The sequence below is a fragment of the Bos grunniens genome, chromosome 10 (assembly GCF_055505025.1).
Source record: "Bos grunniens cultivar Pamir isolate PY7600 chromosome 10, Bosgru_T2T1.0, whole genome shotgun sequence".
NCBI lineage: Eukaryota > Metazoa > Chordata > Mammalia > Artiodactyla > Bovidae > Bos > Bos grunniens.
This window is the reverse complement of record NC_141174.1, coordinates 21,912,318-21,935,496: the sequence shown is the minus strand read 5'-3', so window position 1 is coordinate 21,935,496 and position 23,179 is coordinate 21,912,318. Positions and strand designations below refer to the sequence as shown.

General features: G+C 44.7%; 1 long non-coding RNA gene across 1 annotated transcript; it reads left to right on the top strand.

Annotated features, from left to right (window-relative positions):
- The first annotated feature begins 4,573 nt into the window (after positions 1-4,573).
- LOC147364101 (uncharacterized) lies at positions 4,574-10,488 on the top strand. The gene is made up of 3 exons (XR_015134096.1): positions 4,574-6,405; positions 6,909-7,105; positions 7,407-10,488. It is a non-coding gene; the product is annotated as an uncharacterized LOC147364101 (long non-coding RNA).
- The last annotated feature ends 12,691 nt before the right edge of the window (positions 10,489-23,179 follow it).

Sequence of the window (23,179 nt, the reverse complement as noted above, 5' to 3'; positions counted from 1 at the left end):
CCATATTCTACTCATCAGAAATGAAATCTCTAAGCTCAGCCCATATTAAGGCAGGGGAGTTATGTTCCACCTTTTGAAGGAAAGAGGGTTAAAGCATTTGCATGCATACTTAAAAATAATTCAGCTGCCCTTTAATCTATCCAGACTTATAATGTCCTCTTTTCTTAATGGAGTATTTCTTTATTATGTACTTCTCTTCTTTATGCCTTACTGATTTTTTTTTAATTTAACACCACGTGGTTTATTTATTTGCCTGTGTTAGGTTGCTAAGCCAGGTTTTCATCCCTTTATTTTCAAATATTCTTTCTGGTTTTGTTGTTAGATATCTGTCATGAGTAGGATATTATTGGATTTGTAGGACTTTAATCTGATAAATTATTTTACTGTATGAATTTATTATGTTTATCTTCCTTATAATTATTAATATATTTGAACTTACATCTGTTAGTTTGTATTACCCTCTAAATGTTCTTCATTTTACTTTTCCTGCTTTCTTTTGGATTGAAAATGTTGTCAATTTTCTATATTCTCTTACACTTCTCTAGTTGGGAAGCCATAATATTGTATTTCCATTCTTTAGAGGTCACCAAAGTTTTTGAAAAAAATGAAGTTATTATTTCCATCCATCAATGTTTCACCACCTTTGCCTGTCTTGAGACTTAAAAAAAAACCAAACTACTTTTGTTATACATTTCTAATTTAATTGCTTTGTCATCAAAGAGTACAGTCTGAATGATAAGGATCCTTTGGAATTTGTGGAGGTTTCTTTTGTGGCTTACTGTTTTAAGGGGCTTCCCTGGTGGGTCAGCAGTAACGTGTCCACCTGTAATGTAGGAGACATGCGTTCGATCCCTGAGTCGGGAAGATGCCTTGGAGGAGGGCACAGCAACCCATTCCAGTATTGTTGCTGGGAAAATCCCATGGACAGAGGAGCCTGGCGGGCTACAGTCCAGGGGGTCACAAAGAGTCGGACACAACTGAACACACACACACACATATACTGTTTTAAAGGTTGCATATCTCAAAAAAGTGTATGCATTCCCCTTTTTTTTTTCCAGTTCAAAGTGCTGTATACAGCTAATAACTCAGTCTAGTAAGTGTATTGCTTGACCTACAGGAGTGTGGCAATATTTCAAACTGCAATATTATTATTTTGTCAAGTGTTGCTTGCCTCGTGCCAAGAGGCTCTCCTGCACTGTCACAGACACAAACCACACTGGTTTTTCAGTGTATTTATTGAACTTTAATGCCAAGCTCTATTCTTATTTGCTTCATTTGGACCATTTATTGTCCAGGCACATGATCCTTCTTCATATTAAAATAAAAACCCTGGTGAAGGTTAGAAATGGGTTCAAGTCGGTACTTTGTGACAACCTAGAGGGGTGGGATGGGGTGGGAGGTGAGAAGGAGGTTCAACAGGGAGGGGACATATGTATATCTATGGCTGATTCATGATGATGTATAGCAGAAACCAACACATTATTGTAGAAAGCGGAGCCCCAAAGAATTGATGCTTTTGAACCGTGATGTTGGAGAAGACTCTTTGAGAGTCCCTTGGACTGCAAGGAGATCCAGTCAGTCCATCCTAAAGAAAATCAGTCCTGAATATTCATTGGAAGGACTGATGCTGAAGCTGAAACTCCAATACTTTGGCCACCTGATGCGAAGAGCTGACTCACTTGAAAAGATCTTGATGCTGGGAAAGATTGAAGGCGGAAGGAAAAGGGGACGACAGAGGATGAGATGGTTGGATGGCATCACTGACTCAATGGACATGAGAGTTTGAGTAAACTCCGGGAGTTGATGATGGACGGGAAGGCCTGGCATGCTGCAGTCATGGGGTCGCAGAGTCAGACACAACTGAGTGAACTGAACTGAACACATAATTGTAAAGCAATTATCCTTCAATTAGAAATAAATTTTTAAAAATAAATATGTTCAAGTTACTAGAGTGGTGGTCAGATACTGAAAATAGATTTGGTAATGAGAGATAAACCTGTTTCCCAACATTTATAGAGCTTTCCAGTATCTGTGACTTGATGTCAACTCCAGGGAGACAGCATGCAATGCAATTTGTCCACCAGGTGGTGCACTAAGCACATAGTCTAATTCTGAGAGGAAGAAACGATCCCAGTAAGAAATGTAAGAAATGGGACATTATCCAATGAAAGATCAGGACTTCATAGTCAAGTGTGTATGTGTGTGTGTGTGTGTGTGTGTATGTGTGGTGTGTACTAGACCAGGAACTTACAATAACAGAATCTAGGATCTGGATTGGATCCTCGGCATCTTCTCCCTTAACCCTCTTCCCAGAAGAGATAATCAATTCAAAGGATGAAACAAATGGTTTGATTCATAACTAACGTAAATGTAGTTAAGGTGTTTTATCCATTACTTCTTTCTCTAATGCAACATTTGTTTTATTTTAAATTTTTAACACTGATGATTTTATATTTCCACTTCTGAGAAATGTGATGCATTGTTTTAGCTATTGAAACAAACACAGAAAAACTCACTGAGGACTTCTCTGGTGATCCAGTGGTTAAGAATCTGTCGTGCAGCGCAGGGGACAATCCCTGGTCTGGGAAGATCCCACATGCCATGGGGCAACTAACCTCGTGTGCCGTAGCTACTGAGCCATTGCTCTAGAGTCCGCAGACTTCAACTGCTGAGCCCGTGTGCCTAGAGCCTGTGCTCCGTAACAAGGGAAGCCACTGCAATAAGCCCAAGCACCACAGCTAAGATGCAGGGCAGCCAACAGATTAATTAATTAATCAATTAATTTCTAAAAAACCCACTGAATTGTTACATTTACATTATCACCACCCTCCCCAAACTGTTGTTCACTTAGGACACCTCTAATTTTTTCCATTCAGGCACTTTGAACCACAGTTATAAAGCTTCTGTTGCCACATTGAGAATGCTTGTAGTATGACAGGCAACAGAAAAGAAGGCATAAGGTAGATTTGCAGTCATTATAGTCATGTAAAGACATGTGCTCATATGAATGAAGGTTGGAAGTGGATGATGGAGAAATAAACATGTAGTTTTTTTGGGGGAACTGGAATTGTGTGTGTTTCTTCCTCTATTAAAAATCATATATATTTATAATAAATTGATAAGGAATAAAAAGTGAAGCCATATATATATGCTTTGACGTGAGAAATACAAGACAAACTTCATTGTGGTCGTTTGTTTTTTTTTTCTGGCCATTCTTATTATTGGTTTCATTCCATGATTCTTGATGAAAATAATTTTGTTGTATAGAAGAGGATACAAAAATGTTCAAAAATGATCTACTTTAGTGGTCAAATATACCAGGTCTGCCGCTGTTGGCGGTGAAGATCCCCTGGAGTAGGAAATGGCAACCCACACCAGTATTCCTGCCTGGGAAACCCCACGGACAGAGGAGCCTGGCAGACTATAGTCCAGGGGATCGTGAAGAGTCGGACACGACTGTGCACACTCATGCTGCTGTTGGCAGTCTGGGTCTCCTCTGCCTCTTGGGAAAAAGAGCAGGACTGTGTGAGAGTTAAGTGATCTGCACCACTTAGCTGAAAGAATCACTTTACATTTATTCAAACTTAAATGCATGAAGCTGAGAAAGCCTTGCCGAAGGAGAGGGGCGAGTCTCCCCAGACTTTTCCCCGGAGAGCACCCCGTAGTTGAAGCCACCTGCAGGAGTGAGAACAGGGGTGGCTTTGCTGCTGGTGTAAGCCGGACAGGAATGGGGGGCCTCCAGGCCTCCCTCTTTGGCCCTCCCTGCAGCTGCCACAGCAAAGGTGCTGGTTTTCCTGCCACCTGGGGGCTGGAGTCCACAGGCGAACCGAGTCAGTTCAGCTTGGGAGTCAAGCTCAGAAAGAAGGAGAAAGGTGAAGGCCTTAGAGGTGGGGAGTCTCAGGTTAGCCTCTCCCTTCTGGACAGGAGAAGGAAATGACAACCCACTCCAGTATCCTTGCCTGGAAAATCTCATGGACAGAGGAGCCTGGTGGGCTGCAGTCCATGGGGTCACAAAGAGTCGGGCTCGACTGAGCGACTAACACTTACTCTGGACAGACAGACTGGGTGGGCGGGGGCTCTGCCAGCCTTGGCCAGGTGGGCGGGGAGAGGCCTGGGGGGTCTCCCATGTGTCTGGCTTTGGGACAGAAGAGCGCAGGGCACAACCTTTAAAATAATGACATGGTCATAGGACATTACATAAACTGATTAGAACCAGCTAGGTCCAAGATGGCAGACTCAACTTCCACTTGACTTTGAGCCTCAGTACACGCTCGTTGTGGGGGTTTCCCAGGTAGCACTACTTGTAAAGAACCCACCTGCCAATGCAAGAGACATAAGAGACACAGGTTTGAGCCCTGGGTCGGGAAGATGCCCTGCAGGAGGGCTTGGCAATCCACTCCAGTATTCTTTCCCGGAGAATCCCAAGGACAGAGGAGCCTGGCGGGCTACAGTCCATGGGTTGCAGCGTCGGACACAACTGAAACAACTTAGCAGGTAGGTACACAAGCAGGTAGGTACACAAGCAGGTAGGTACACAAGCACGCCGGCTCATTGCAGGCTTCTCGGGGGGCACTAGTAGTAAAGAACCTGCCTGCCAATGCAAGAGACGCAGGAGACGCAGGTTTGATCCCGGGGGTGAAGATCCCCTGGAGGAGGGCATGGCTGCCCACTCCAGTATTCCTGCCTGGAGAATTTCATGGACAGAGGAGCCTGGTGGGCTGCAGTCCAGGGGATCGCAAAGAGCTGGACACAACTGAAAGACTTAGCAGGTGACACACGTAACACTTGGCTCGTCGTAACATACCCCAGGTGCCGTGACCATAAAGGCCAGAAAGTGGGCAGCGGCCCAACTCCTGGAAATCCCCACGCCTTCCCCAGAATAGCTGGAACACTCCTCCCACTCACGAGCCTATGAAACTACCCACCCCTATAAAGAATGGCAACTCCATAGCTTTGGAGGTATCCTCTGTCAGCGGAGTGTGTTTCCTCTCTGAATAAATCTTCTTTCACTTTACTATGGCTTCCCTTGAATTCTTTCCTGTGTGAAGCCAAGAACCCACACTTGGTGGCTACTCCAGGGACTCGGACGTGACCTGGGAAATGACCATCCTCTCGTGCCCCACTCTCTTTCCTGAAGCAGCTTCATTGCCCCGGTGCCCTCTCCATGGGTCCAAGGCTTTTCCTGGGGGGCCAGCACGGGGTCCTGCTCCCAGGACCTCTGCCTGCCAGTCTCACCTTCTTGGATTGCTCTCCAGGCCTGTGCACTCAGCTCAAATATCTGCACTGTGTCCTCCCCACCCTGAGGATGGAGAAAGCCCATTTTACAGATAAGGAAACTGAGGTGGGGGCTTTAATGTCTTCAGGATAGGGGAATTCCCTCAACCAGCCAAGAGGCTCCTTTCCTTGGTGCAAATACCATCTTGTTCTGGGGATAACACAAATAGTACAGGCCTCGCTGGATCATGAGGAGCTGGAGTCTTGGTCTGAAGAGGGAAGATTCAGTGTGATCAGTGGTTAGACTGTGAGCTCCCTAAGGAGGGAGACTGGTTGGGTCATCTCTGTCCACAATGCTCTCAGATGCTCAGTCATGTCCGACTCTGCAACCCCATGGACTGTAGCCCGCCAGGCTCCTCTATCCATGCAATTCTCCAGGCAAGAATACTGGAGTGGGTTGCCATTTCCTTCTCCAGGGGGTCTTCCAACCCAGGGATTGAATCTAGGTCTCTTGCATTGCAGGCAGACTCTTTATTGCCTGAGCCACCAGGGAGATGAGCTATGGACTGTAGCCTGCCCTAACTGGGAATTAATCGGTGATAGGAACCACTGTTACATCAGAATAAGTACATTTTTATCTTACTAATTCCAGTACCATTGTATTTGAAAGCAAGAAGTACCACCAAAAAATAAAGAAAGGACTTCCCTGCAGTGCATGATTAAGACTCCTCACTTGCACTGCAGGCGGCACGGGTTTGATTCCTGATCAGGGAACTAAGATCCTGCATGCTGTGTGATGTGGCAAAAAAAAAATACCACCAACTGGCCAAGGGGTTCTACATTCAGAGAAAGGAGGTCAAGAACCGGGAGAACCAGTCTGAAAACTACCTTGTTTCGTCATGTGTGAACGAGCGTAGAGGTGGGGCATTGTATAAAAAACAAAACAGGTGTGGGCATTGCATAAAAAACAAAACACCCCACAGAACCTGGGGAGACATTGGGCATGGTGTGTGTGTGGGTGGGGGGCACTTTGGACAAGTAGCCCTGACCTGGCGCAGGAGGGTTGAGAGAAGCCTTGGCTCCTGATAACATAAGTTTCTCTTCAAAGAGCCTTTATGTGATTTGTGCATGAGAAATGCAACAAAGTCCAGAAGTAAAGCCCTGACAGAGGAAAGACAGCAGAAGTCTTAGGTAAGCAAGCAGTGCTCGCCTATCACTGGTGAAAAAAAAAGAACCTGTGACTCTGGGCAGAGTTAGACCCTCCCAGACTCGGAGCCTCTGTGGTGCTTCTATGGGGAGGAAACCCATGTGGTCTGAAATTTAAAGAAAACTGTCCAACTTTTAACTGGATGCAGCCCATGCAGCAGAAGGAAAGAATGACTTTACGGGAAACCTAGGTTAAAAACACTAATGCTAACAATGTTCCTACCACTAGGAAGAGCATCTGCCATTTATTTGTTGAGCGCTTATTATGTACTTTGCATATATTATCTCATCTAACTCTTGTTACCACTATGAACTATAAAATTGTGTGATTTGGTACTAATGACATAGGGCCGAGAACTCTGTTCTCTAAAGTCCATGGACCATGAGAAGCTTTACTACTTTAACTCTTTTCTATAACAATAGAACATTCCAGGGTTCTGAGCCATGCAGGTCACTGTAACACACAGAGACTGTGATTTCCATCCTAGGCGCAGAGCTTGGCTTAAAGGGTTTGGGGATGCGACATTCCACGTGTGGCTTCATTTTGTGGAATGGAAACCAGATCCTGAGTTCACTTCCTGGCCCTGGTGGTAGTCAGATAAAGTTTCTACCAACACCTAAAACACTGTTGCTGAGGACTTCTCTGGTGATCCAGTGGTTAAGACCTCACCCTCCACTACAGCAGGTATGGGTTTGATCCCTGGTTGGGGAGCTAAGATCTCTCATTCCTCCTGGCCAAAAAACCAAGACAAAAAAAAAAGAAATGGAATTGTAACAAATTAAGTAAGGACTTTAGAAATAGTCCACATCAAAAAATCTTTAAAAGAAGAAACAATGTTGCTAAGGGCCCCTGGCCAAGGTCACATAATCCCAGTATTTCTGAATCATTATTACTTTCTTACTTATGACACCTTAATTTCTCCACTGAAGGAAATTTTCTTAAAAAAAAAAAAAAGGACCTAATTCAAAGACTTCTTTCTTGACAGAGACATTTTAAAAGGAAATACTACAAGTGTTTAAATCTCTGCTGTCTAACAGTACTCAAGCCTCACACGGCTGTTGAACATGGCAAGACCGAGTAGAGATGTGCCCAGGAGTAAATCAACACAGCAGATTGCCAAGACTTAAGATAGAAAAAAGGTAAAATATCACATTAATAATTTTTATATTAACTGTGTATTGCAACAATAATATTTTGAATATATTGAGTTAAATGAAATATATTATTGAAATTAATTTCACCCGTTGCATTTACCTTTTAAAAAATATGGCCGCTAGAAATTATTAAATTATGTGTGTGGCTTGCATTTGTGGCTTATATTTCTCTTGAAGAGTGCTGGTTCAGATAATCATGGTTTTGTTTTGTTGTTTAGTCGCTAAGATGTATACTTGACTCTTCTGTAACCTCATGAACTGTAGCCTGCCAGGCTCCTCTGTCCATGGGATTTCCCAGGCAAGAATAATGGAGTGGGTTGTTATTTCCCTCTCCAGAGGATCTTCCTGATCCAGGGATTGAACCCTCGTCTCCTGTTTGGCAGGCGGATTCTTTACCCCTGAGCCACTTGGGAAGATCAGTCATTGTCGCTGGTTGCTGTTGTTCAGTCGCCCAGTCGTGTAGGACTCTGCGACCTCAGGGACAGCAGCATGCAGGCCTCCCTGTCCCTCACCTTCTCCCGGAGTTTGCCCAAGTTCATGCTCATTGCGTTGGTGATGCCGTCCAGCCATCTCATTCTCTGACTCCCTCTTCTCCTTCTGCCCTCAATCTTTCCCAGCAGCAGCATCATTGTCATACCAGTGGCAAAAGAAGAGAAAAAAGAGATTGAAGAGGGGAAATGGAAGAAGACGGGGGTGGGAGAGCGAGAGTGAGAAAGAAAGGGAGAAGGAGAGGGCGGGGAGAAAGATGTCCAGTTAAAGATTATCAGAAACCTCCCAGGACTGGTTAAAGGTCTGTAGAATCCTCCCAAGATCATGGAAGGGTAGTGAGATTCCAGAAAAGGTACTTAAACCTGTTAATGTATACCAGAAAATTGCTTAAGTGTTTTTCAAGATGCAGAGTTCTAGAAAGGAACAGCTATACCAGACGAGAGTTCCATTCCCACCTGAGTTCCGGACAGGTTCTTTCTCAACCTCCAGAGAATATCATTCCATGGGTCGAGGAGGGCCCTGAAATCCCGTGGTTTTGTTGATTCTCCTATGGCTGATTCTGTGGTTACGTGAGTTTGAGAGTTGTTGACTTAGAAGGTGGTTGTATAGTGTCAACTATAAATTGGCCCTTACCAAGAGCATGGCCAGAAAGGCATCAGCCATCTGCCTCTACGGAGATTGAACCCTATGCTGCAATAGCTGTTGACCTTCAACAACCCCTGAGGGAGTTCAGGGTGGAGTGAGGCACTCTGTACTCCAGGGAATCTGGTGGGACAGGTCTAGTTGGATGTTTTTAGAAACAGATTTTATGATCTCAATCCTTGCATCTCCTCATATCTAGGGAAGTACTAAATCCCTTCTGGTGACATCAGATCCTCATAACTAACAAAAAACCTTTTGTAAAATGAATGCTTAATGGTATTGAGCTCCCCCTTCACCAAAATCTTATAAATTTATCTTCCCCTCTGCCACTTTGGAGCAGTCTCTCAGAGCTATCTGAGCTGCTGCTTTCTGGGCTGCTGTCGTCAGTACAGTTCAGTCACTCAGTCGTGTCCAACTCTTTGTGATCCCACGGACAGCAGCACCCCAGGCCTCCCTGTCCATCACCAACTCCTGGAACTTACTCAAACTCACGTTCATCTAGTCGGTGATGCCATCCAACCATCTCATCCTCTGTCAGCCCCTTCTCCTCCTGCTTTCAATCTTTCCCAGCATCAGGGTCTTTTCCAATGAGTCAGTTCTTTGCATTAGGAGGTCAAACTATTGGAGTTTCAGCTTCAGCATCAGTCCTTCCAATGAATATTCAGGACTGATTTCCTTTAGGATTGACTGGTTGGATCTCCTTGCAGTCCAAGGGACTCTCAAGAATCTTCTCCAACACCATAGTTCAAAAGCATCAATTCTTTGGTGCTCAGCTTTCTTTATAGTCCAACTCTCACATCCATACATGACTATTGGAAAAATCACAGCTTTGACTAGACGGACCTTTATTGGCAAAACAATGTTTCTGCTATTTAATATGCCATCTAGGTTTGTCATAGGTTTTCTTCCAAGAAGCAAGCGTCTTTTAATTTCATGGCTGTAGTCACCATCTGCAGTGATTTTGGAGCCCAAGAAAATAAAGTCTGTCATTGTTTCCCCATCTATTTCCATGAAGTGATGGGACCAGATGCCATGATCTTAGTTTTTTGAATGTAGAGTTTTAAGCCACCTTTTTCAACTCTCCTCTTTCACTTTCATCAAGAGGCTCTTCAGTTCATCTGCACTTTCTGCCATAAGGGTGGTGTTATCTATATATATGAGGTTATTGATATTTCTCCTGGCAATCTTGATTCCACCTTGTGCTTCATCCAGCCCAGTATTTTGCATGATGTACTTTGCATGTGAGTTAAATAAACAGGGTGACAATATACAGCCTTGACATACTCCTTTCCCGATTTGGAATCAGTCTGTTGTTCCATGTCCAGTTCTAACTGTTGCTTCTTGACCTGCATGCAGATTTCTCAGGAGGCAGGTCAGGTGGTCTGGTATTCCCATCTCTTTCAGAATTTTCCAGTTTGTTGTGGTCCACACAGTCAAAGGCTTTGGCGTAGTCAGTAAAGGAGAAGTAGATGTTTTTCTGGAACTCTCTTGCCTTTCCTATGATCCAACAGATGTTGGCAATTTGATCTCTGGTTTCTCTGCATTTCAGGATTTGGAATAGCTCCACTGGAATTCCATCACCTCCACTACCTTTGTTCGTAGTGATGCTTTCCAAGGCCCACTTGACTTCACATTCCAGGATGTCTGGCTCTAGATGAGTGATCACACCATCGTGATTATCTGGGTCGTGAAGATCTTTTTTGTACAGGTCTTCTGTGTATTCTTGCCACCTCTTCTTAATATCTTCTGCTTCTGTTAGGTCCATACCATTTCTGTCCTTTATCGAGCCCATCTTTGCATGAAATGTTCCTTTGGTATCTCTGATTTTCTTGAAGAGATCCCTAGTCTTTCCCATTCTGTTGTTTTCCTCTATTTCTTTGCATTGATCACTGAAGAAGGCTTTCTTATCTCTTCTTGCTATTCTTTGGAACTCTGCATTCAGATGCTTAAATCTTTCCTTTTCTCCTTTGCTTTTTGCTTCTCTTCTTTTCACAGCTATTTGTAAGGCCTCCCCAGACAGCCATTTTGCTTTTTTGCATTTCTTTTCCATGGGGATGGTCTTGATCCCCGTCTCCTGTACAATGTCATGAACCTTATTCCATAGTTCATCAGGCACTCTATCTATCAGATCTAGGCCCTTAAATCTATTTCTCACTTCCACTGTATAATCATAAGGGATTTGATTTAGGTCATACCTGAATGATCTAGTGATTTTCCCTACTTTCTTCAATTTCAGTCTGAATTTGGTAATAAGGAGTTCATGATCTGAGCCACAGTCAGCTCCTGGTCTTGTTTTTGCTGGCTGTATAGAGCTTCTCCATCTTTGGCTACAAAGAATATAATCAATCTGATTTCGGTGTTGACCATCTAGTGATGTCCATGTATAGAGTCTTCTGTTGTGTTGTTGGAAGAGGGTGTTTGTTATGACCAGTGCATTTTCTTGGCAAAATTCTATTAGTCTTTGCCCTGCTTCATTCCGTATTCCAAGGCCAAATTTGCCTGTTACTCCAGGTGTTTCTTGACTTCCTGCTTTTGCATTCCAGTCCCCTATAATGAAAAGGGCATCTTTTTTGGGTGTTAGTTCTAGAAGGTCTTGGAAATCTTCATAGAACCGTTCAACTTCAGCTTCTTCAGCATTACTGGTTGGGGCATAGACTTGGATTACTGTGATATTGAATGGTTTGCCTTGGAAACGAACAGAGATCATTCTGTCGTTTTTGAGATTGCATCCAAGTACGGCATTTTGGACTCTTGTTGACCATGATGGCCACTCCATTCCTTCTGAGGGATTCCTGCCTGCAGTAGTAGATATAATGGTCATCTGAGTTAAATTCACCCATTCCAGACCATTTCAGTTTGCTGATTCCTAGAATGTCGACATTCACTCTTGCCATCTCTTGTTTGACCACTTCCAATTTGCCTTGATTCATGGACCTGACATTCCAGGTTCCTATGCAATATTGCTCTTTACAGCATCGGATCTTGCTTCTATTGCCAGTCACATCCACAGCTGGGTATTGTTTTTGCTTTGGCTCCATCCCTTCATTCTTTCTGGAGTTATTTCTCCACTGATCTCCAGTAGCATATTGGGCACCTACCAACCAGGGGAGTTCCTCTTTCAGTATCCTATCATTTTGCCTTTTCATACTGTTCATGGGGTTCTCAAGGCAAGAATACTGAAGTGGTTTGCCATTCCCTTCTCCAGTGGACCACATTCTGTCAGATCTCTCCACTATGACCCGCCCATCTTGGGTTGCCTGAAAGATGATGCTGTGAAAGTGCTGCACTCAATATACCAGCAAATTTGGAAAATCAGCAGTGGCCACAGGACTGGAAAAGGTCAGTTTTCATTCCAGTCCCAAAGAAAGGCAATGCCAAAAAATGCTCAAACTACCACACGATTGTACTCATCTCACACGCTAGTAAAGTAATGCTCAAAATTCTCCAAGCCAGGCTTCAGCAATACATGAACCGTGAACTTCCTGATGTTCAAGCTGGTTTTAGAAAAGGCAGAGGAACCAGATATCAAATTGCCAACATCCGCTGGATCATGGAAAAAGCAAGAGAGTTCCAGAAAAGCATCTATTTCTGCTTTATTGACTATGCCAAAGCCTTTGACTGTGTGGATCACAATAAACTGTGGAAAATTCTGAAAGAGATGGGAATACCAGACCACCTGATCTGCCTCTTGAGAAATCTGTATGCAGGTCAGGAAGCAACAGTTAGAACTGGACATGGAACAACAGACTGGTTCCAAATAGGAAAAGGAGTTCGTCAAGGCTGTATATTATCACCCTGCTTATTTAACTTATATGCAGAGTACATCATGAGAAACGCTGGACTGGAAGAAACACAAGCTGGAATCAAGACTGCCGGGAGAAATATCAATAACCTCAGATATGCAGATGACACCACCCTTATGGCAGAAAGTGAAGAGGAACTCAAAAGCCTCTTGATGAAAGTGAAAGAGAAGAGTGAAAAATTTGGCTTAAAGCTCAACATTCAGAAAACGAAGATCATGGCATCCGGTCCCATCACTTCATGGGAAATAGATGGGGAAACAGTGTCAGACTTTATTTTGGGGGGCTCCAAAATCACTGCAGATGGTGACTGCAGCCATGAAATTAAAAGACGCTTACTCCTTGGAAGGAAAGTTATGACCAACCTAGATAGCATATTCAAAAGCAGAGACATTACTTTGCCAACAAAGGTTCGTCTAGTCAAGGCTATGGTTTTTCCAGGGGTCATGTATGGATGTGAGAGTTGGACTGTGAAGAAGGCTGAGTGCCGAAGAATTGATGCTTTTGAACTGCGGTGTTGGAGAAGACTCTTGAGAGTCCCTTGGACTGCAAGGAGACCTAACCAGTCCATTCTGAAGGAGATCAGCCCTGGGATTTCTTTGGAAGGAATGATGCTAAAGCTGAAACTCCAGTACTTTGGCCACCTGATGCGAAGAGTTGACTCACTGAAAAAGACTCTGATGTTGGGAGGGATTGGGGGCAAGAGGACAAGGGGACAACAGAGGATGAGATGGCTGGATGGCATCACTGACTCGATGGACATGAGTCTGAGTGAACTCCGGGAGTTGGTGATGGACAGGGAGGCCTGGTGTGCTGTGATTCATGGGGTCGCAGGGTTTGGACACGACTGAGCGACTGATCTGATCTGATCCTCTGCCTTTTCTAAATCCAGCTTGAACATCTGGAAGTTCACGCTTCATGTACTGTTGAAGCCTAGCTTGGAGAATTTGGGGCATTACTTTGCTAGCATGTGAGATGAGTGCAATTGTGTGGTAGCTTAAACATTCTTTGGCATTGCCCTTCTTTGGGACTGAAATGAAAACTAATGTTTTCCAGTCTTGTGGCCACTGCTGAGTTTTCCAAATTTGCTGGCATATTGAGTGCAGCACTTTCATAGCATCATCTTTTAAGATTTGAAAAAGCTCAGCTGGAATTCCATCACCTCCACTAGTTTTGTTCATAGTGATGCTTCCTAAGGCCCACTTGACTTCACATTCTAGGATGTCTGGCTCTAGGTGAATGATCACACCATCATGGTTATCTGGGTCACGAAGATCTTTTTTGTACAGTTCTTCTGTGTATCCTTGGCACTTCTTAATATCTTTTTCTTCTGTTAGGTCCATACCATTTCTGTCCTTTATTGTGCCCATCTTTGCATGAAATGTTCCCTTGGTATCTCTAATTTTCTTGAAGAGATCTCTAGTCTTTCCCATTCTTTTGTTTTCCTCTCTTTCTTTGCACTGATTACTGAGGAAGGCTTTCTTATCTTCCTTGCTATTCTTTAGAACTCTGCATTCAAATGGATATCTTTCCTTTTCTCCTTTGTCTTTAGCATCCCTTCTTTCTCAGCTATTGGCAAGGCCTCCTCAGATAACCATTTTGCCTTTTTCCTTTCTTTTTCTTGGGGATGGTCTCTGCCTCCTGTATAAGGTCAGGAACCTCTGTCCATAGTTCTTCAGACACTCCGTCTATCAGATCTAACCCCTTGAGTCTACTTGTCATGGATTCACAAATGGCAGAGTTGAAGGACGTGCACTTATCTTCTCCTGTGGAAACGCCAATATTACAACTCTTTGCTGAACAACCATCGACAGGAGAATGTTGGATCCAAGGAGAGGCCCCAGCAAGATGGTAGGAGGGGTGAAATCGCATTTTGAATCAGACCCTATACCCGCCAGAGACACTTGGAGGGCTCAAACAAACTTTGTGTGCGCCAGGACCTAGAGACCCCAAAGAGACTGAGCCAGAACTGTGTTTGAGTGTCTTCTGTGGAGGTACGGGTCAGCAGTGGCCTGCCACAGGGACAGCGGCTCTGGATGCAGCAGACCTGGGTGTGGCATAAGCCCTCTCAGAGGAGGTTGCCATTAACCCCACCACAGAGCCACCAGAACTTACACAGGACTGGGGAAACTACTCTTGGAGGGCACAAACAAAAACTTGTGTGCACCAGGACCCAGGAGAAAGGAGCAGTGACCCCACAAGAGACTGACCCAGACTTGCCTGAGAGTGTCCAGGAGTCTCTGGCAGCGGCGTGGGTCGGCGGTGGCCTGCTGCAGGGTGCGGAGCACTGAGTGCAGCAGTGCGTGCATGGGACGTTTTGAAGGAGGTCACCATCCATCATCTTCGTTACCTCCACCATAGTCTAGCCTCAGGTCAAACAACAGGGAGGGAACACGGCCCCGCCCATTAACAGAAAATTGGATTAAAGATTTACTGAGCATGGTCCTGCCCATCAGAGCAAGACCCAGTTTCCCCTTCAGTCAGTCTCTCCCATCAGGAAGCTTCCATAAGCCTCTTATCCTTCTCCATCAGAGGGCAGATAGAATGAAAATCACAATCACAGAAAACTAATCAAACTGATCACATGGACCACAGCCTTGTCTAACTCAATGAAGCTATGAGCCATGCCATGTAGGGCCACCCAAGATGGATGGGTCATGGTGGACAAAACATGGTCCATTGGAGAAGGCAATGGCAAATCACTTCAGCATTTTTGCCTTGAGAAACCCACGAACAGTATGGAAAGGCAAAAAGATAGGACACTGAAAGAAGAACTCCCCAGGTTGGTATGTGCCCAATGTGCTACTAGAGAAGAGTGGAGAAACAACTGCAGAAAGAACAAAGAGACAGAGCCAAAGCAAAAACAATACCCAGTCGTGCATGTGACTGGTGATGGAAGTAAACTCTGATGTTTTAAAGAGCAATGTTGCATAGGAACCTGGAATGTTAGGTCCATGAATCAAGGCAAATTGGAAGTGGTCAAACAGGAGATGGCAAGAGTGAACATCGACATTTTAGGAATCAGCAAACTAAAATGGACTGGAATGGGTGAATTTAACTCAGATGACCATTATATCTACTACTGTGGACAAGAATCCCTTAGAAGAAATGGAGTAGCCATCGTAGTCAACAAAAGAACCCGAAACACAGTACTTGGATGCAATCTCAAAAACGACAGAATGAACTCTGTTTGTTTCCAAGGCAAACCATTCAGTATCACAGTAATCCAAGTCTATGCCCCAACCAGTAATGCTGAAGAAGCTGAAGTTGAACGGTTCTATGAAGACTTCCAAGACCTTCTAGAACTAACACCCTAAAAAGATGTCCTTTTCATTATAGGGCACTGGAATGCAAAAGTAGGAAGTCAAGAGATACCCCAAGTAACAGGCAAATTTGACCTTGGAGTACAGAATGAAGCAAATCAAAGGCTAACAGAAGTTTTGCCAAGAGAACGCACTGGTCATAGCAAACACCCTCTTCCAACAACACAAGAAAAGACTCTACACATGGTCATCACCAAATGGTCAACACTGAAATCAGACTGATTATATTCTTTGCAGCCAAAGATGGAGAAGCTCTATACAGTCAGCAAAAACAAGACTGGGAGCTGACTGTAGCTCAGATCATGAATTCCTTATTGCCAAATTCAGACTTAAATCGAAGAAAGTAGGGGAAACTTCTAGATCAGGCCTCCATGTCCATCCAACTCCAGAGCTTGCTCAAACTCATGTCCATCGAGTTGGTGATGCCATCCAACCATCTCATCCTCTGTTGTCCCCTTCTTCTCCTGCCTTCAATCTTTCCCAGCATCAGGGTCTTTTCCAATGAGTCAGTTCTTTGCATTAGGTGGCCAAAGTATTGCAGCTTCAGCATCAGTCCTTCCAACAAATATTCAGGACTGATTTCCTTTAGGATTGATTGGTTTGATCTCTTTGCAGTCCAAGGGACTCTCAAGAGTCTTCTCCAACACCACAGTTCAAAAGCATCAATTCTTTAGTGCTCAGCTTTCTTTATAGTCCAACTCTCACATCCATACATGACCACTGGAAAAACCATAAAACCATAGCTCTGACTAGATGGACCTTTGTCGGCAAAGTAATGCCTCTGCTTTTCAATGTGCTGTCTAGGTTGGGCATAACTTTTCTTCCAAGGAGCAAGCATCTTTTAATTTCATGGCTGCAGTCACCATCTGCAGTGATTTTGGAGCCCACGAAAATAAAGTCTCTTACTGTTTCCACTGTTTCCCCATCTATTTGCCATGAGATAATGGGACCAGATGCCATGATCTTCGTTTTCTGAATGTTGAGTTTTAAGCTAGCTTTCTCACTCTCCTCTTTCACTTTCATCAAGAGGCTCTTCAGTTCATCTGCACTTTCTGCCATAAGGGTGGTATCATCTGCATATCTGAGGTTATTGATACTTCTCCAAGCAATCTTGATTCTTGCTTGTTATTCTTCCAGCCCAACGTTTCTCATGATGTACTCTGCATATAAGTTAAATAAACAGGGTGACAATATACAGCCTTGACATACTCCTTTCCCAATTTGGAACCAGTCTATTGCTCCATGTCCAGTTAACTGTTGCTTCTTGACCTGAATACAGATTTCTCAGGAGGGAAGTAAAGTGGTCTGGTATTCCCATCTCTTTCAGAATTTTCCACAGTTTGTTGTGGTCCACACAGTCAAAGGCTTTGGTGTAGTCAATAAATAAAGCAGAAGTAGATGTTTTTCTGGAGAAGGCAATGGCACCCCACTCCAGTACTTCTGCTTGGAAAATCCCATGGACGGAGGAGCCTGGTAGGCTCCAGTCCATGGGGTCGCTCAGAATCGGACTGGACTGAGCGACTTCACTTTCACTTTTCACTTTCATGCATTGGAGAAGGAAATGGCAACCCACTCCAGTGTTCTTGCCTGGAGAATCCCGGGGGCGGCAGAGCCTGGTGGTCTGCCGTCTATGGGGTCACACAGAGTCGTACACGACTGAAGCGACTTAGCAGCAGCAGCAGATGTTTTTCTGGAATTCTCTTGCTTTTTTGATGATTCAGTGAATGTTGGCAATTTGATTTCTGGTTCCTCTGCCTTTTATAAATCCAGCTTGAACATCTGAAAGTTTTTGATTCATGTACTGTTGAGGCCTAGCTTGGAGAATTTGGGGCATTACTTTGCTAGCATGTGAAATGAGTACAATTGTGCAGTAGTTTGAACATTCTTTGGTGCTGCCTGTCTTTGGAATTGGAATGAAAACTGATCTTCTCCAGTCCTGTGACTACTGCTGAGTTTTCCATACCTAACCAACAGTGTTTCTAGTGATCTCTTTGTTTGGTGCCTGGTGGCTCAGACAGTAAAAAATCTGCCTGTGATGCAGGAGACCTGGGTTCCATCCCTGGGTTGGGAAGATCTCCTGGAGAAAGGAATGGCTACTCATGCCAGTATTCTTGCAGGGAGAATTCCATGGACAGAGGAGCCTGGCAGGCTACAGTCCACGGGGTCGCAAAGAGTAAACACGACTGAATGACTAATAGTTTGGTGCCTTGGAGGCACTCTTCTCCCACTGAACAAAAGTTACCCTCTCACTCCTCCTGAAGATTTGTCTAGGGGGCGAGGGGACTTTGGAAAGGGGATGCTTGGACCAACAGGAGAGTTCACAATTAGATCTACTTGGGAAAGCGTTCACATCACAGCAGAGAATTGTCACAGACTAATGTTTGTGTACCCCCCATAGTCATATGTCAAGATCCTAGCCCCCAAACAGATGGTATTTGGAGCTGGGGTTTTGGAGAGATAATTAGGTAATGGGATCAGTGCCCTTATAAAAGAGACCCCATTGGGCTTCCTCTCCCATTCACCATTGTGAGGACATGATGGGAAGACGACCATCCATGAACCAGGAAGTGGGCCCTCAGCAGACACCCAATCTCCTGGCATCTTGATCTTGGACTTCCCAGCCTCCAGAACAGTGAGAAATAAATATTTGTTTAAAAGCCACTCAGTCTGTGGTATTCTGTTACAGCAGCCCACATTGACCAAGACAAGGATGCCGAATGGCAGATGGATCTCTTAAAGTGGAATTTAGTGCCCAGATATCCCTTGGGAAGTCTGGGTGTGTCCCCCAGGGTTTCACCTGCCCCAGGCATTCACATACAAGCCAGATGCAGTAGCTGCTGCAGATGAGAATGGTGTAAAGATAACTCGACCCACTGGTGAGAAGGTGGAAGTTGCTCCCAGGAGTGTTCTGGAGCGCCTCGCACCCAGAGCTGCCTCTCAGTTCAGCTGGTTTCCCCTCCATGGGAAAATGGTTCCTCGGACTCATCCTCCCCCTTTATGTGACAAATTCTTTGCTTTAACTTCTCTGGGTATGTCCTTAAATTTTTCTTCAGCACATATCCAGTATTTATTGCTTTGTCATGGTAGTAAACGTTTGAGCTCTCTGAGATAAACAACTTGAGTTCAAGTATTTACTTGTTGTGCGACCTTTGGAGGTTACTTTCTCTAAGCCTTGGTCTTCTCTTACAGAAACTTGTTTTGTTGCAAAGTTTCAGTGACTGAATGCACAGGATGTTCTGAGCACAGTGTCAGGAGCAGTGAGCACGCCATAAATGTGAGCTGCACTAAATCATAAATGTATTATGATTGACAGTTGCCCTACATTTGGCCTTTCAAGTCTTCCTGGGACAGGCAATGCTCCTAAAGAGAAGTCACTGTACAGGTCTTCAACCCTGTTGTTCCATCATGTTAACTCTGCTCCTTACTGACTCTGCTTTCCTGGGGAAGGTGGGGTCAGAGGGGCAGTGTGCTGAGTTAGGGCTTGGGGGAGTCATGTCCGACTCAGAAAGGAAGCAAGTCTCCCAGTGCCTGAGCCCTTCCGTCTGAACTCAATTTCACCCTCAACTTCTGCTTGCTGAGGCACCTGAGTGCGCTCTACCTACCCCTCTGATCCATACTGAAGGTGACCTTGGCCGTGAAAAGAGGTTAGACCAACCAGGGGTTTGAATCCTGCACTGTGATTCCCAAGTTGTCAAACTTGGGAAATAGACCTCTTGGGACATAGCTCCTCTCCTATACAATAGGTCCAGCAATATGCATCTTAGGGTTAAGGTGAAGGTCGAAGGAGATAAGTCCATGAAACCCCTGGTACAACACTTGGCACATGGCAGGCCCCCACTTATTTCTGAATGCTACCCAGTATAGTAGGTAATTATTAGGTTATCTTTCTAGTTAGACATAGCGAGGAAAACAGGCAGGACTCAGGCAGGTGGGATGGTTTCACACACCCTTGCCCAAACAGAGCCTGGTGTAGGAAGATAGATAAGCTGGTTTGGCCGGCTCCGGTAGAAGAGTGGTGGGTGGTTGTGAGTTAAATCCAGGGCACACTGGGCCATTTTGAAGTCGAACTGCTTGCTAGTTCAACATGCGGGGTGTCATCCTAGCTTACAGACTCTTTTATGAGGTGGGCTCTCTGACGGCCGTGCTTGTGCCATGTGACTCATCTTCTCTGAGGGGATCAGGACAGACACCTCATCCAAAATGTGCTAATCAGATTTTCCTCTCCAGGAAACTTGGAATTGGGATGAAGAGGTTTCACCTTCATGCTGGGTTCTGCTTGTGGGTGGAGGAGATACCAAAACTGGGTGACATGGTGGGCGGGGCCTTCTTCTGCTGTATGAATCAAGAGGTAGGGAAAGCCAGGCTGCCAGAGGGGAAGAAACGAAACAAAACCAAAAAACAGATAGGGGAAAGGGAGACTTTCTGAGTTCTTGACAGTTCCCACTTCCTGTTTCCAGACTCCTCTTACGTGGGCACATTCTCCTCCTGGGATTTCATGAGACGCTGCTGAATCTGTAGGGATGAGCCTGTATTTGAGGCTTGCTTGATAATGTTGCTTGTTAAGCTACTTTGTGCTCAAGTTACAGAAAGCAACTTGAGCTAGCTGAAATACAAAGAGGAACTTTCTGGAAGGTGTTGGGGTATCTCCTGAAATTTAGGAAGTTCGAACCAGTTTCAGGAGGTGCTGGCATCAGGGCAGCTCTGGGTATGTCAGCCACAGACTGGGAAACCGACTTCTTTCTGACAGCCTGCCGTGAAGATGCCTCAGCGTGGGGTGTTTCAGCTCAAAACTCTAAATTCCTGTGGTGGAGAGAACCCCATCGATGGGTGATGGGTACATTTGCGATACCCGCGGGGAGCTCCAGGCTGAGCAGTACAGTTGCTGAGAGAATGTACTGTGAGGTCAGGATGTGCTGCTCCCCAGCAACAAGGAGTGGGCACTGGTCAGCCAGTGCAAGTGATGTCTTATGCAAGCTGGTTCTTACAATTGACTGCACACGGGGAATTGTGCATCTCATCGAGTGGGCTACAAAGGTTTATAGAACAGGGTCTGTAATATCAAAGAGCTTATCAGTTCAGTTCAGTTCAGTCGCTTAGTCATGTCTGACTCTTCGCGACCCCATGAATCACAGCACGCCAGGCCTCCCTGTCCATCACCAACTCCCGGAGTTCACCCAGACTCACGTCCATCCAGTCGGTGATGCCATCCAGCCATCTCATCCTCTGTCATCCCCTTCTCCTCCTGCCCCCAATCCCTCCCAGCATCAGAGTCTTTTCCAATGAGTCAACTCTTCGCATGAGGTGGCCAAAGTACTGGAGTTTCAGCTTTAGCATCATTCCTTCCAATGAACACCCAGGACTGATCTCCTTTAGAACGGACTGGTTGGATCTCCTTGCAGTCCAAGGGACTCTCAAGAGTCTTCTCCAACACCACAGTTCAAAAGTATCAATTCTTCGGTGCTCAGCTTTCTTCACAGTCCAACTCTCACATCCATACATGACCCCTGGAAAAACCATAGCCTTGACTAGACGAACCTTTGTTGGCAAAGTAATGTCTCTGCTTTTGAATATGCTATCTAGGTTGGTCATAACTTTCCTTCCAAGGAGTAAGCATCTTTTAATTTCATGGCTTCAGTCACCATCTGCAGTGATTTTGGAGCCCAGAAAAATAAAGTCTGACACTGTTTCCACTGTTTCCCCATCTATTTCCCATGAAGTGATGGGACCGGATGCCATGATCTTCGTTTTCTGAATGTTGAGCTTTAAGCCAAATTTTTCACTCTTCTCTTTCACTTTCATCAAGAGGCTTTTTAGTTCCTCTTCACTTTCTGCCATAAGGGTGGTGTCATCTGCATATCTGAGGTTATTGATATTTCTCCTGGCAATCTTGATTCCAGCTTATGTTTCTTCCAGTCCAGCGTTTCTCATGATGTACTCTGCATAGAAGTTAAATAAGCAGGGTGACAATATACAGCCTTGATGTACTCTTTTTCCTATTTGGAACCAGTCTGTTGTTCCATGTCCAGTTCTAACTGTTGCTTCCTGACCTGCATACAGATTTCTCAAGAGGCAGGTCAGGTGGTCTGGTATTCCCATCTCTTTCAGAATTTTCCACAGTTTATTGTGATCCACACAGTCAAAGGCTTTGGCCTAGTCAATAAAGCAGAAATAGATGTTTTTCTGGAACTCTCTTGCTTTTTCCATGATCCAGCGTATGTTGGCAATTTGATCTCTGGTTCCTCTGCCTTTTCTAAAACCAGCTTGAACATCAGGAAGTTCGCGGTTCATGTATTGCTGAAGCCTGGCTTGGAGAATTTTGAGCATTACTTTACTAGCATGTGAGATGAGTGCAATTGTGCAGTAGTTTGAGCATTCTTTGGTATTGCCCTTCTTTGGAATTAAAACAAAGAGCTTATAATTTCCCACAAATAATGCTCTAAGGCAGCCTGTGGCAGCTGCTAGAGGACACCTACAAAGATGAAGCACCACAGGAGTTTAGAGACAGGAGCGATGCCTTTGAGCCATGGGGACTACAGCGCAGGCTCCAGGCCATGTCAAGATGAGCAAAAGACTTATTGAGTGAAACACTGAAAATACACTTAACATGCTTTATGATAACAACCAGAAGGACCAGGTATTTACAAATAATTATACGTTAAATGCAGTTAAACAAGAATGCATTTTTGATGGATGGATCCAGAGTGTCTGAGCCGTGGTGACACAAGCAAATGCACCAGGTGAAAAGTAGACACACTCTACTGGGCCAGGGTCCTGCCTGAATTTGAAGGCAAAGTAGCGCTATCCCAATACTTAGGCCACCCAATGTGAAGAGCGGATTCATTGGAAAAGACCCTGGTGCCGGGAAAGGTTGAAGGCAAAAGGAGAGGAGGGTGGCAGAGCATGAGATGGTTAGATAGCATCACCAACTCAATGCACATGTGCTGGGAGCCACCACGGGAGATCCCACCCATGACAAAAGTCATGCGGAGAGGACCTGACAGGCAAAGGCAGAACGGGATTCAGGGGGATTCCCTGGATCTGCTTGAGCATCTACCCCGAAACTAAAATCTGTCTGTCTACTGTTTATTATATTATGCCTTTCACCAACTCTTCTGACATTTACAGGGGGCTATCCCTGACCTCCTTTCTCTGAAGAAAATCAACTTAGGGCTCTAGTTACTAAGTCTCCTGGGCTTGAAAGGAGCATTTTTACTTTAAACCCTTTGTTACTATTTTAGCTTACCTGGCAGGTTTATCCACACTCTTGAAACTAACGCACATGATTGTTCACAACACCCCAAGCATAACCTTCGAGCGATAAAAAAGCTTTATTAAAATAATACTGCATTG